A 14,922-nucleotide genomic window follows, 5' to 3' on the forward strand; every position below is an offset into this window, starting at 1 on the left:
CAATTAGACAACAAGGAGGTAGTTTGATAAACTCATCCTAAAGAGTAAGTTGTCACTCTTACTAATTCAGTCACTTCAAACACAAGCTAAGTGAGTAGAAGGGTCCTGCCCAGTATTATACAGTTGGCCCAGTTACAGCCAGTTGGTCATTTTCCTGGCATATTTGTGAGTAGCAATAAGGGTGTGTATAGCAGTAAATAATGTAACACAAGTAAGTAAAATTAATTAATAAAAGGAAATAAAAATGAGGAGAATTTAACCTAGACTCAGGATAGTAAAGAAATTATAACTGACAGAGACCTTTCTTTCAAGGAGATATCCTACTCTATATATCCAAATTAAACATTCTCCTAAACTTAAATTTGGAGAAGAGTTGTCTGTGTTTTCTGTCTGATGTCACTTCATGACAAGGGGACCACCCCTGTTTCATCCTGATCTTGAAATGATGTCAAATGGGAGATTGTGGTCAGTTACGATATAACGCTAAGACCTTCTCTCCCACTCTGCCATCCCCCAGCGCTGCAGAAATCACGAGAAATATCTGTTTCTATTCCTCCTCCATGGCTCCAATCTCCATGCCCTCTGGCTGTTGAGGCAGATGTTGAAACACAGAGGCAGTGATTGCTGCCTTGAGTGGCCAGCTCTCTCCAGGACCTGAGCAATCATAAAGGCAGTCTGGGACCAGTGAATTAAAGCCATCCATCAGGCTCGCTGCACCACACTGAGCAACTGCTTCTGCTGACAACAGTGAGAATAGAGCTCTCACAGGGGGTACAGAAATGCAAGAATTGGAGATTTAAAATGAGGAAGCATTTCAGGAAACAGACCAGCAAAGAGGAGAACCATTATTCTATCAGATTCTGAAGCCACACTCAGGCTTACCTAGAGACACAGCCTCATTTGTCAGGGAAAGCATTGCTAGCCTACCAGATTACAGGGAGAAAAAAAAGTTGAGAGCTTTTATGTTTCAGGCAAACATGAAAGAACTAAGCAGGGCATCTTTGTTCCGCCCAGTACTAACCAGGCCCGCTTTAATTACCAAAAACAGCGATCTTGTCCACATACTTGCTCTGCTGTTTAACCTGTAATCCCAGGTGCCCAAGCCTCTCCATTTGTCAGCCAGTTCCACTTTTATGGAACCAAGCTTGTGATCTCTTTATTTGCCAACTCAGTTGATCTCTATACATTTGTTATTTCATTATAAGGAGAATCAAAATGATAATCCTAGGAAATTAATTAATACAAAGCCATATGGATGCTTAGCTACAATGCATTGCCTTGCAAGCCCTGCTTCTGTCCCATCTAGTAAATTGAATCTGATACATCTTCATAGCCTGTAGGAAAAGAATGGATCATGCCTTTCCAGATGCTAAATCAGTTGTACTTTCCTGCTTCCGTACGTGTCTGTCAGACTTCCAGGAAAGCTTCATCTCTAAATGGTTATGACTGTAAACTCCTTCCTATGGAGGGACACTATACCTACTCCACACTGCCGCTCCACTCAAACCCAATTCTTTTTTTTAAAAATTTATTTATTTTTGGCTGCGTTGGGTCTTCATTGCTGTGCGCGGGCTTTCTCTAGTTGCGGCGAGCGGGGGCTACTCTTCCTTGCAGTACGTGGGCTTCTCATTGCAGTGGCTTCCCTTGTTGCAGAGCATGGGCTCTAGGCACACAGGCTTCAGTAGTTGTGGCATGCAGGATCAGCAGTTGTGGTGCATGGGCTTCGTTGCTCCTTGGCATGTGGGATCTTCCCAGACCAGGGCTTGAACCCATGTCCCCTGCATTGGCAGGCGGATTCTTAACCACTGAGCCACCAGGGAAGCCCTCAAACCCAATTCTGAAGGTACTTATAGCAAACAAAACTTAGGTATAAGAAGTTGTTCATGAAATATGTTAAGAAGCAGAATTAACAGACCACCCTAATTAAAAATATCTTATGCCATGCCCCTGTTAATGATGTATTATGATGCTGCTTTGAGATCTCATTCATTCATCCACAGAAATTCATGGAGCAACTCCTCTGTAAGTTTTGTGTCACCCACTGTGCTAGATGCTGGGGATAAAATACCATGGAGGAGAAGGACAAGTAAATCAATGTTTCAGCTGTGTCATAAGTGCTCCAAGAGATGAGCACAGAGTGCTGTGGGAACACAGAGGAAAGGGACATGTAGCATGAGAGCAGGAGTGAGAAAGCAAGCACTGACTTGGCAGAAAGCGTGGCTGGAGATACTAAATACCAGGTTTTCCTGCTTCAGAATTCAATGAGGGCCAATATTGGCAGAAATTATGCTATCCAAAAATCACCCATTTCAGGCTGCTACATTTCTGCATAGGTTTTATAGACTAGATTGGAGTTTTCTGATAGAACAGTCTCCAGATATAGAAATGGTTTCTATCTGTACTGTCCAATATGGTTAACATGAAGATATTTGAGCACCTGAAATATGACTAGTTCTGAGGAACTGAATTTCTAATTTTTCTTAATTGTAATTAAATTTAAATATACATTGTCACATATTACACAGCACAAGTCTAGATAGTGTGTGTTAAGATAGGGAAAGTTAATGGTACTGGATCCTCAATAGTCAATTATACTTGCCATTAAAAAAGCTAAAGCCATTCTTTTCTGGTTTTACTGCCACTACCAAATTTAGGGCCCTCAACACGTTACACCTAAACTTCTGGGTTCATTGAATTTATAGTTCTGTCATCATTTTCTTCTTCCCCTAATCTATCATATCACTACCAGATTACTTTCTAAAATGGGAAATTATATAGAAAATGGGAGACCACTGAAGGTTATAGATGAGTAAATGGAAATATCAAAATCCAAAATCTTGTTTATAGGATTCAAAGACTTCTTAATCTGATCCAATGTGGTTTTTCAACATTATTTCCCATTATACCACTCATGCATCCTAAGCGCCAACGTGCAACCTAACCTCAAACTTAATGGGATCTCTCACTATATTCCAAATATACCCAGCATTTTACTGTTCTGATACACTTAAGTTGTCTACCTTTACTGTAATGTTCTTTCCTTATCATCTCTGACTTCTGAAATCCTCAAAGCCAAACATAAATGACACCTTCTCCAATTAGGCCTTCCCAGATGTCCCTCATCCAGCTGAAGTTAATTTCTTACTAATCTGTGTTATATATCCTATAGGAGTACAAACACAAAAAAACAATAGTTTAAGTTTCAGCCCAGAAAAATACAGATACTAACATTGATCCCCTGAAGCCAATGTATGGACCTCAGGCTATAAATCTCTAAACTAAGCAATTTTATTTCAGCTATTAAATTTCATTGGGTTTTACAATAATTTAGGCCTATTCCTATAATGCACATGTAAATTAAAAAGGATTCTGTAGCTAAACACATTTTAGAAACCCTTCATAGAAAAAAAAAAAATCACTCTTGGAAGTCCCAAATGCAGGACTGTAGAATGTCTCAGAACCTTTAACAGTTTAATGGAATTCATTTAATCCAGAGATTTTAAAACTTGAGTAACCATGGAGCTTTATTTTGTACAGTCTATCTATTAACATTTTATGGCACATTATGGTATAATGGAATATAGTTTAGGAAACACAGTTATAAAATGGAGACTCATTTGAAAATATTTCTGAACATAATTGACATTTAGGCTTAGAGTTACTATTTTAAGCATTGCTGTGTTACATTAAGTGACTGGAAACACTTGCAAGACAAAGCAATTAATGTGTACCTACTTTAGCCCATGCTCTGTGCTAAATGTTAGGGGAAGTATGGAATAGGGTGAGTTGTGAGTATGGAGAAAAAATGAGATATGGCTAAAGCTGGATGTCAAAATCTGATCCCTCTAGATTCTGGATGTCTACAAATTTCACTGTTTTCCAAAAACAATGAATTACTGGAAAAATATGACACATACTGCAATTAAATGTTGAAAAAAACCTAAGAATGTTGGCTTAGTACAGTGTTGTGTTGGTTTTTGTGATGGTTGTTTTTCTCTGACACTGTTCTTATTATGATTAAATGGTTGTAAGGACATAATTGGGAGGAAGGGATTGAAGAATCTGTAAGTTAGTGTTGTGAAAACAGAAGGGGATACTGACATGGCATGAAGGAGAGCAGGGATGAGATAATCATACCCCTGAGAGTTACGAAGTCTCAGTGTGTGTGAAGCATCTGATGGTTCTAAAATGTGATTATCTTCTGGTAACCACACCACCTGGAATTGCCTAATTGCTATTCTCCAAGTCTCAAAGAAAAAAATTTGTATGCAAAGACAAGTTGGCAGGGCAGTTTGGAAAGCATGATGGCTCTACTTGAATAGTAGTCAGAGCTGAGCCATGCAATTTGGAAAGGAAGCCTCAGTGTTTAATAAACACAATAAACTCACAGGTTATTTATTGTTCCAATGTTTCATAAATATTATTTATTTTGGAAGGGGAGCATAATGGCACAGTAATAGGGAGCAATTAGCACTGCTAGCAAAATAAAATGGAGCCTTCCTGAGAAGGGCTGGTAAGGAAGGGTGCGGCTACACTGTAGCATTTAAGTTTAAATTTCAATCAAAGGGAATAAGAAATCAGTCATGTGAGATCAATTCATCACTAATGCCCAGCCACCTCTTGAACATTGTCCATTTTAAAAGATATGTCAGGACTTCCCTGGTGGTGCAGTGGTTAAGAATCTGCCTGCCAATGCAGGGGACACAGGTTTGATCCCTGGCCTAGGAAGATCCCACATGCTGTGGAGCAACTAGGTCTGTGTGCCACAACTAATGAGTCTGCGCTCTAGAGCCTGCAAGCCGCAACTACTGAGCCCATGTGCCATAACTACTTAAGCCCGTGTGCCTAGAACCCATGCTCCACAACAAGAGAAGCCACCACAATGAGAAACACATGCACCGCTACAAAGAGTAGCCCCCACTCGCAACTAGAGAAAGCCCGCGGGCAGCAATGAAGACCCAACGTAGGAAAAAATAAAATAAATAAAATAAAATAAAAACATTAAAAAATAAAAAAAATAAAAGATACGTCAATCCCTTGTCAGTTGCTTCGTTTGCAAGTATCTTCTCCCATTCTGAGGGTTGTACATAGATGGACCTAGAGACTGTCATACTGAGGGAAGTAAGTGAGACAGAGAAAGACAAATATCATAGGATATTGCTTATACGTGAAATCTAAAAGGACGGCACAAATGCACTTATTTGCGAAACAGAAATAGAGTCACAGATGTAGAAAACAAGCCTATGGTTACCAGTGGGGAAAGGGGCGGGGAGAGATAAACTGGGAGATTGGGATGAACATATACACACTACTATATATAAAATAGATAACTAACAAGGACCTACTGTACAGAACAGGGACCTCTACTCAATTCTCTGTAATGACCTATATGGGAATAGAATCTAAAAAAGAGTGGATATATGTATATGTATAACTGATTCACTTTGCTGTACACCTGAAGCTAACACAACATTGTAAATCAACTACACTCCAATAAAAATTAAAAAAAAAACAGAGAGAGGAACCAAGATGGCAGAGTAGAAGGACGTGCTTTCATTCCCTCTTGTGAGAACAGCAGAATCACAACTAGCTGCTCTACAATCATCGACAGGAACACACTGGAACTCACCAAAAAAGATACCCCACATCCAAAGACAAAGGAGAAGCCACAATGAGATGGTAGGAGGGGTGCAATCACAGTAAAATCAAATCCCATAACTAGTGGGTGGGTGACTCACAGACTGGAGAAAACTTATACCACAGAAGTCCATGCACTGGAGTGAAGGTTCTGAGCCCCACGTCAGGCTTCCCAACTTGGGGGTCTGGCTAGGGGAGGAGGAATTCCTAGAGAATCAGACTTTGAAGCCTAGTGGGAACTGATTGCAGGACTCTGACAGGACTGGGGGAAACAGACTCCACTCTTGGAGGGCACACAAAAAGTAGTGTGCGCATAGGGACACAGGAGCAGTGACTTCAGGGGAGACTGAAACAGACCTACCTGCTAGTGTTGGAGGGTCTCCTGCAGAGGCGGGTGGCGGGGGTCTGTGGCTCACCCTGGGGACAAGGACACTGGCAGCAGAAGTTCTGGGAAGTACTCCTTGGCATGAGCCCTTCCAGTGTCTGTCATTAGCCCCAACAAAGAGGCCAGGTAGGCTCCAGTGTTGGGTTGCCCCAGGCCAAACAACCAACAGGGAGGGAGCCCAGCCCCACCCATCAACAGTCAAGTGGATTAAAGTTTTACTGAGCTCTGCCCCCCAGAGAAACACACAGCTCTAGCCACCACCAGTCCCTCCCATTAAGCCTCTTAGACAGCAAGCAAGAAGAACTACAAATCTGCAGCCTATGGAACAAAAACCACATTCACAGAAAGACAGACAAGATGAAAAGGCAGAGGGCTATGTACCAGACAAAGGAACAAGATAAAACCCCAGAAAAACAACTAAATGAAGTGGAGATAGGCAACCTTCCAGAAAAAGAATTCAGAATAATGATAGTGAAGATGATCCAGGACCTCGGAAAAAGAATGGAGGCAAAGATCTAGAAGATGCAAGAAATGTTTAATAAAGACCTAGAAGACTTAAAGAACAAACAGAGATGAACAATACAATAACTGAAATGAAAACTACACTAGAAGGAATCAATAGCAGAATAACTTAGGCAGAAGAATGGATAAGTGACCTGGAAGACAGAATGGTGGAATTCACTGCTGTGAAAGAGAATAAAGAAATAATAATGAAAAGAAATAAAGACAGCCTAAGAGACCTCTGGGACAACATTAAACACAACAACATTCACATTATAGAGGTCCCAGAAGGAGAAGAGAGAGAGAAAGGAGCAGAGAAAATATTTGAAGAGATTATAGTCGAAAACTTCCCTATCATGGGAAAGGAAATAGCCATCCAAGTCCAGGAAGCACAGCGAGTCCCATACAGGATAAACCCAAGGAGAAACACGCTGAGACACATAGTAATCAAACTGACAAAAATTAAAGACAAAGAAAAGTTATTGAAAGCAGCAAGGGAAAAACGAAAAATAACATACAAGGGAACTCCCATAACGTTAACAGCTGATTTCTCAGCAGATACTCGACAAGCCAGAAGCAGGTGGCATGATATACTTAAAGTGATGAAAGAAGGGAAAAACCTACAACTAAGATTACTCTACCCAGCAAGGATCGCATTCAAATTCGATGGAGAAATCAAAAGCTTTACAGACAAGCAAAAGCTAAGAGAAGTCAGCACCACCAAACCAGCTTTACAACAAATGCTAAAGGAACTTCTCTAAGTGGGAAACACAAGAGGAGAAAATGACCTACAAAAACAAACACAAAACAATTAAGAAAATGATAATAGGAACATACATATTGATAATTACCTTAAACAAGAATGGATTAAATGCTCCAACCAAAACACACAGGCTTGCTGAATGGATACAAAAACAAGACCCATATGTATGCTGTCTACAAGAGACCCACTTCAGACCTAGGGACACATACAGACTGAAAGTGAGGGGATGGAAAAAGATATTCCATGTAAATGGAAATCAAAAGAAAGCTGGAGTAGCTATACTTGTATCACATAAAATAGACTTTAAAATAAATAATGTTACAAGAGACAAGGAAGGAAACTAACACACCATTGTAAAGCAATTATACCCCAATAAAGATGTTAAAAAAAAAAAAGAAAACTCAAAAAAAAAAAAAAGAGACAAGGAAGGACACAACATAATGATCAAGGGATCAATCCAAGAAGAAGATATAACAATTGTAAATATATATGCACCCAACATAGGAGCACCTCAATACATAAGGCAACTGCTAACAGCTATAAAAGGAACTCGACAGTAACACAATAATAGTGGGGGACTTTTAACACCTCACTTACACCAATGGACAGATCATCCAAAATGAAAATAAACAAGTAAACAGAAGCCAGATAGATTTAATTGATATTTATAGGACATTCCACCCAAAAAGAGCAGATTAAACATTTTTCTCAAGTGCGCACGGAACATTCTCCAGGATAGATCACATCTTGGGTCACAAATCAAGCCTCAGTAAATTTAAGAAAATTGAAATCATATCAAGCATCTTTTCTGACCAAAATGCTATGAGATTAGAAATGAATTACAGCGAAAAAACCATAAAAACACAAACACATGGAGGCTAAACAATATGTTTCTAAATAACCAAGAGATCACTGAAGAAATCAAAGAGAAAATCAAAAAATACCTAGAGACAAATGACAATGAAAACACGACAATCCAAAACCTATAGGATGCAGCAAAAGCAGTTCTAAGAGGGAAGTTTATAGCTATACAAGCCTACCACAAGAAACATGAAAAATCTGAAGTAAACAATCTAACCTTACACCTAAAGGAAATAGAGAAAGAAGAACAAACAAAACCCAAAGTTAGCAGAAGGAAAGAAATCATAAAGATCAGAGAAGAAATAAATGAAATAGAAACAAAGAAAACAATAGCAAAGATCAATAAAACTAAAAGCTGGTTCTTGGAGAAGACAAACAAAATTGAGAAACCATTAGCCAGACTCATCAAGAAAAAGAGGACTCAAATCAATAAAATTAGAAATGAAAAAGGAGAAGTTACCACAGACACTGAAGAAATACAGAGCATCCTAAGAGACTACTACAAGCAACTCTATGCAAATAAACTGGACAACCTGGAAGAAATGGACAAATTCTTAGAAAGGTATAACCTTCCAAGACTGAACCAGGAAGAAATAGAAAATATGAACAGACCAATCACAAGTAATGAAATTGAAACTGTGATTAAAAATCTTCCAACAAACAAAAGGCCAGGACCAGATGGCTTCACAGGTGAATTCTATCAAACGTTTAGAGAAGAGCAAACACCCATCCTTCTCAGACTCTTCCAAAAAATTGCAAAGAAAGGAACACTCCCAAACTCATTCTATGAGGCCACCATCACCCTGATACCAAAACCAGACAAACATACTGCAAAAGAAGAAAATTACAGACCAATATCACTGATGAACACAGATGCAAAAATCCACAACAAAATACTAGTAAACAGAATCCAGCAACACATTAAAAGGATCATACACCATGATCAAGTGGGATTTATCCCAGGGATGCAAGGATTCTTCAATATACACAAATCAATCAATGTGATACATCATATTAACAAATTGAATTATAAAAACCATATGATCATCTCAATAGATGCAGAAAAAACTTTTCACAAAATTCAACACCCATTTATGATAAAAACTCTCCAGAAAGTGGGCAAAGAGGGAACTTACCTCAACATAATAATGGCCATATACAACAAACCCACAGTAAACATCATTCTCAATGGTGAAAAACTAAAACCATTTCCTCTAAGATCAGGAACAAGACAAGGTTGTCCAGTCTTACCACTATTATTCAACATATATTTGGAAGTCCTAGCCATGGCAATCAGAGAAGAAAAAGAAATAAAAGGAATACAAATTGGAAAAGAAGAAGTAAAACTGTCACTGTTTGCTGATGACATGATACTATACATAGAGAATCCTAAATATGCCACCAGAAAACTACTAGAGCTAATCAATGAATTTGGTAAAGTTGCATGATACAAAATTAATGCACAGAAATCTCTTGCATTCCTATACACTAATGATGAAAAATCTGAAAGAGAAATTAAGGAAACACTCCCATTTACCACTGCAACAAAAAGAATAAAATACCTAGGAGTAAACCTACCTAGGGAGACAAAAGACCTGTATGCAGAAAACTATAAGATATTGATGAAAGAAATTAAAGATGATACCAACAGATGGAGAGATATACCATGTTCTTGGACTGGAAGAATCAATATTGTGAAAATGACTCTACTACCCAAAGCAAGCTACAGATTCAACACAATCCCTATCAAATCACCAATGGCATTTTTTACGGAACTAGAACAAATCATCTTAAAATTTGTATAGAGACACAAAAGACCCCAAATAGCCAAAGCAAACTTGAGGGAAAAAAAAACGGAGCTAGAGGAATCACACTCCCTGTCTTCAGATTATACTACAAAGCTACAGTAATCAAGACAATATGGTACTGGCACAAAAACAGAAATATAGATCAATGGAACAAGATAGAAAGCCCAGAGATAAACCCATGCACCTATGGTCAACTAATCTATGACAAAGGAGGCAAAGATATACAATGGAGAAAAGACAGCTCTTCAATAAGTGGTGCTGGGAAAACTGGACAGGTACATGTAAAAGAATGAAATTAGAACACTCCCTAACACCATACACAAAAATAAACTCAAAATGGATTCAAGACCTAAGTGTAAGACCGGACACTATAAAACTCTGAGGCAAACATAGGAAGTACACTCTTTGACATAAATCACAGCAAGATCTTTTTTGATCCACCTCCTAGAGTAATGGAAATAAAAACAAAAATAAACAGATGGGACCTAATGAAACTTCAAAGCTTTTGCACAGCAAAAGAAACTATAAACAAGATGAAAAAGACAACCCTCAGAATGGGAGAAAATATTTGCGAACGAATCAACAGACAAAGGATTAATCTCCAAAATATACAAACAGCTCATGCAGCTCAATATTAAAGAAACAAATAACCCAATCCAAAAATGGGCAGAAGACCTAAATAGACATTTCTCCTTAGAAGACATACAGACGGCCAAGAAGCACATGACAAGCTGCTCAACATCACTAATTATTAGAGAAATGCAAATCAAAACTACAATGAGGTATCACCGCACAATAGTTAGAATGGGCATCATCAGAAAATCTACAAACAACAAATGCTGGAGAGGGTGTGGAGAAAAGGGTACCCTCTTGCACTGTTGGTGGGAATGTAAATGGATACAGCCAGTATGGAGAACAGTATGGAGGTTCCTTAAAAACTAAAAATAGAATTACCATACGATCCAGCAATCCCATTACTGGGCATATACCCAGAGAAAACCATAATTCAAAAAGAGACATGCACCTCAATGTTCACTGCAGCACTATTTACAATAGCCAGGTCATGGAAGCAACCTAAATGCCCATCGACAGATGAATGGATAAAGAGGTTGTGGTACATATATACAATGGAATTATTACTCAGCCATAAAAAGGAATGAAATTGAGTCATTTGTAGAGACGTGGATGGATCTAGAGACTGTCATACAGAGTGAAGTAAGTCAGAAAGAGAAAAACAAATATTGTGTATTAACGCATGTATGTGGAACCTATACAAATGGTACGATGAATCGGTTTGCAGGGCAAAACTTGAGACACAGATGTAGAGAACAAACGTATGTACACTAAGGGGGGAAAATCGCGGTGGGGTGGGGATGTTGGTGTGGTGAATTGGGCGATTGGGATTAACATGTATACACTAATGTGTATAAAATTGATGACTAATAAGAGCCTGCAGTATAAAAAAAACTAATAGAAAACAACTAATACTAAACTTTCTTTGGGTTATTTGTATGGAAATATGTTAATATAAATGTTTCAGACATTACATGAAATTTCTAAAAATCTTCTATGTTTTGGTATAATGTTATAAGTCATAGTTCTAGTTATTACTTTAAAATATATATCTCAGAAATAACTAAAAAAAGTAAATAAAAATAAAACATAGGTCAAGTTTATATTTCCAGAAAGTTTCCTTGGTTTACATTTCTCTTACTGTAAAATATGAACAAGTCTTCTTCCATGTAGAAGTAGTTAACAGAGGTAGATTTGGATTGAGTAGAGATTAAAATTTTTTATACAAGACTAATGGCTCAAAAATATGTTTTACTGATGGCATCTTAGTTTAGAAACACAATCTTTGTATTTTTTTTTCTTTTTTTTTTTTGTGGTACGCGGGCCTCTCACTGTTGTGGCCTCTCCCGTTGCGGAGCACAGGCTCCAGACGCGCAGGCTCAGCAGCCATGGCTCACGGGCTCAGCCGCTCTGCGGCATGTGGGATCTTCCCGGACCGGGGCACAAACCCGTGTCCCCTGCATCGGCAGGTGGACTCTCAACCACTGCGCCACCAGGGAAGCCCTATATCTTTTTTTATTCTGAATGTATAAGTTAGCCAAGCAATGAAGCAGCCTTGGGTACCATAAAACTAGGACTGTGCTTATGTCACTAAAAATGGAGGAAGTGGTCATTGAATAAATACCAAATATTATAGTTTACCAGAGACGGTCACTTAGTTATTTGTCCAGAAATTTGTTTCATTTCAAAACATTTTGGGGCTTTCATAAAGGCATTTGGGAGACTCATGAGCAGACTGACCTCCTTGGGGCAGAGGGATATCTGACGAGTGTTGAGACTAAGGAATAACTTTCAAAGTGAAGATAGAATGGATAGTACATAATCAAAATAGCTAAACTATGCTATGGATTTGGCATAAGGTTATCAGTTGATGACGCCTAAAGGAAATATGCACATTTTGAGGGAGAAGGAACTATTCTAATTATAATGCCCAGGTAGCTTTTTATATACACATTCACTTATATCTCTATGTGTATGAATTGTTACCTCATGGAACTCCATACTGTTATAAGTTATAGATAAATATTTGAGATCTTTTAAGGTTAAATCAAGACTATGATGCTTGTAGAATAAAAAATTAAATGTAGTAGAGTTTTAATATTACCTTTTAGATTATATCATGAACTTCAAGAATGCTCTAAAGCCTGAGATTTCTACAGACTTGCTTTCAGATCCCACCTTTGAAGAAAACTTCAGCAGTGTGATAACTGTTGCCCAGGATCACTCTTGAAAACCTACAAGAACATGGCAGTATTTACTTTTTTCAAAAGGAGCTTAGAGTTTGTCACAATAACAAGTTATTAAATTTATCTTGTTCAAAAAAATCTTATAATTGCACAGGACTAAGCTTAAAACTTCAGCCAAGAGACTACAGTAACAGAAGTCGACCTTCTCCTAGTTTCCATGGAAATAACATTAAAGAAAATAAGTGTATTTATTTTTTAATGGACTTCTGATTCTACAAGGCTATTGAAAACTATAAAACTAGATAATAAACTTAATGACTGAAAGAGGAAACATGACATTGATTTCTCTAGGGCAGCAGTTCACAGAAGGAGGGGTTATTTTCCCTCCTTCCCCCAGGACATTTAACACTGTCTGGAGACACTTTTGGTTGTCACAAGTAGGAGTACGTAGTGTTTGCCACCGGTATCTAAATGGTTAGAACCAGGGACATTGCTGGTGTCAATGTACAATGCACAGTACAGTCCTCCCCTGATGATGCTCCCTTGACAAAAAAGTATCTAGTACAAAATGTTGAGAGTGACCATGTTGAGAGACCCTGGTTTAGAAGTTTCTATATTACTTTTACTTCTTCATAACTAACAGTATATTTAAAATATTGTAATTTTACTGGGATAGATTTTTATAATGAGGAAAATAATAAAAAATAGTGGCAATTTTCTCATGATAAAATAGTAATACAATAGAATGAGAGAATATTATGAATAATGGTATGCAAATAAATTTGAAAATTTGGATAAAAATGGAAAAAATAGGGGCAAATATTCAGACTTAAAAATTTAGATAATACATTCATATAATTGTTTTGCCTGTTTACTAGATATGTGACCTTAATTAGGTTACAGAACCTATGTCTTTGTTTCCTCTTTAAAAAAGGATTTTGTGAGAATTAGGACATTATGCATATGAAAGGACTTAGCATAGTGCTTGATAAATATAAAACACTGAGTATTTTGTGAAGAAATGAAATAAATATTTATTAATTTATTTCTAAAACAAACACCATTTTATTTAAAGGTTATGTCATACCAGCTGAAAAAGAAAGCAAGTTAGGCAATTTAATGCTAATTTTTTTTGACACCTAAGGGGAGATCTTTGGAGATACATAACTGTGATCAGAGCAAAGGTCAAGTGCTTTCTAGTCATCAGTTGTACGAACTGTGGCATTTCTTATTAACAATGAAGAAAATGCCCCTTTTCAGAGTAAAGCTGCCTATATACAGGACATAATTCAAACTGAAGGATTCGAACAGATTTTTGCCTCCACCTATAACGTAACAAGAAAGGTAAGCTAAAGAACAAGACACTATTTGATAGATGAGTTCATTTGTGGTTTGAAAACTAGTTGTTTAGGATCAAATCATAAGTGGAGCATTCTCAGGCAGAGGTAATTTTAGTTACATAGAGAGTGCTTGAGATTCATCATCATATTCCCACATAATTCATTCCCTTTAGAGTATACTGGGAATTGATCAACAGCTGTGGGCAAACTCATTGTGGTAGGATTCTCTAAACAGCAGATCAATCTATTTTTGCCAGTTTTATTGCCTACTCTTTCATTCCTGTGCTTTTGTATTATGGAAACCTCCAACTTCAGAGCCAATGTTTTGGGCTTTCTATCCACCAATGAACTACAAATTCATCAATAATTCAGTTGCGAAGCACTTTGCTGCTATCATGTAAACAACACTTTGGGTAACTATGGCCCATCTCTTCTAGTTTGTTTTGTATAATGTCACTAATACGGCTTAACACGTGATAGAAAAAGAAAAAAACTAAGTCAGCCAGGCAATGTGATAATTTTCACACAATGGAGTGATATTTATCATTTCATTACTTGAGTCAAATGATTCTTCCTGTTTTACTCTGAGTCTAGTTGAAAAAGAGATATGCGGCTCCAGCTTCGTTAGACAGATGTGATGACATTAATAAAGTATTTTAGAAAATTTCTTCACAGAAAATTATTTTCTATGACCAATCTGCTCCTCATTTCTTTGGAGACTTCTAAGTGATAACTCCAGAAGTTACTGGGATAGAAAGAAAAGCAATGTCAATACTTCTCTGGTCATTAAAATAAAACATGCTTTGATAAAAATTTCCTTTACACAGGGTAAAAGTCACTACTCATATATGTCCTATTTGGCCTAAAT

At 37.6% G+C, this 14,922-nt stretch overlaps 1 long non-coding RNA gene across 1 annotated transcript in view; it reads right to left on the reverse strand.

Annotated features, from left to right (window-relative positions):
* LOC109552471 (uncharacterized) overlaps positions 1–14,922 on the reverse strand; it is a 116,733-nt gene that overhangs the window by 74,276 nt on the left and 27,535 nt on the right. The window contains exon 2 of the long non-coding RNA XR_002179282.2: positions 12,633–12,762. This is a non-coding gene — a long non-coding RNA (uncharacterized lncRNA). The remainder of the gene's footprint in view (positions 1–12,632; positions 12,763–14,922) is intronic.

The sequence above is a fragment of the Tursiops truncatus genome, chromosome X (genome assembly GCF_011762595.2).
Source record: "Tursiops truncatus isolate mTurTru1 chromosome X, mTurTru1.mat.Y, whole genome shotgun sequence".
In the NCBI taxonomy this organism is placed as follows: domain Eukaryota; kingdom Metazoa; phylum Chordata; class Mammalia; order Artiodactyla; family Delphinidae; genus Tursiops; species Tursiops truncatus.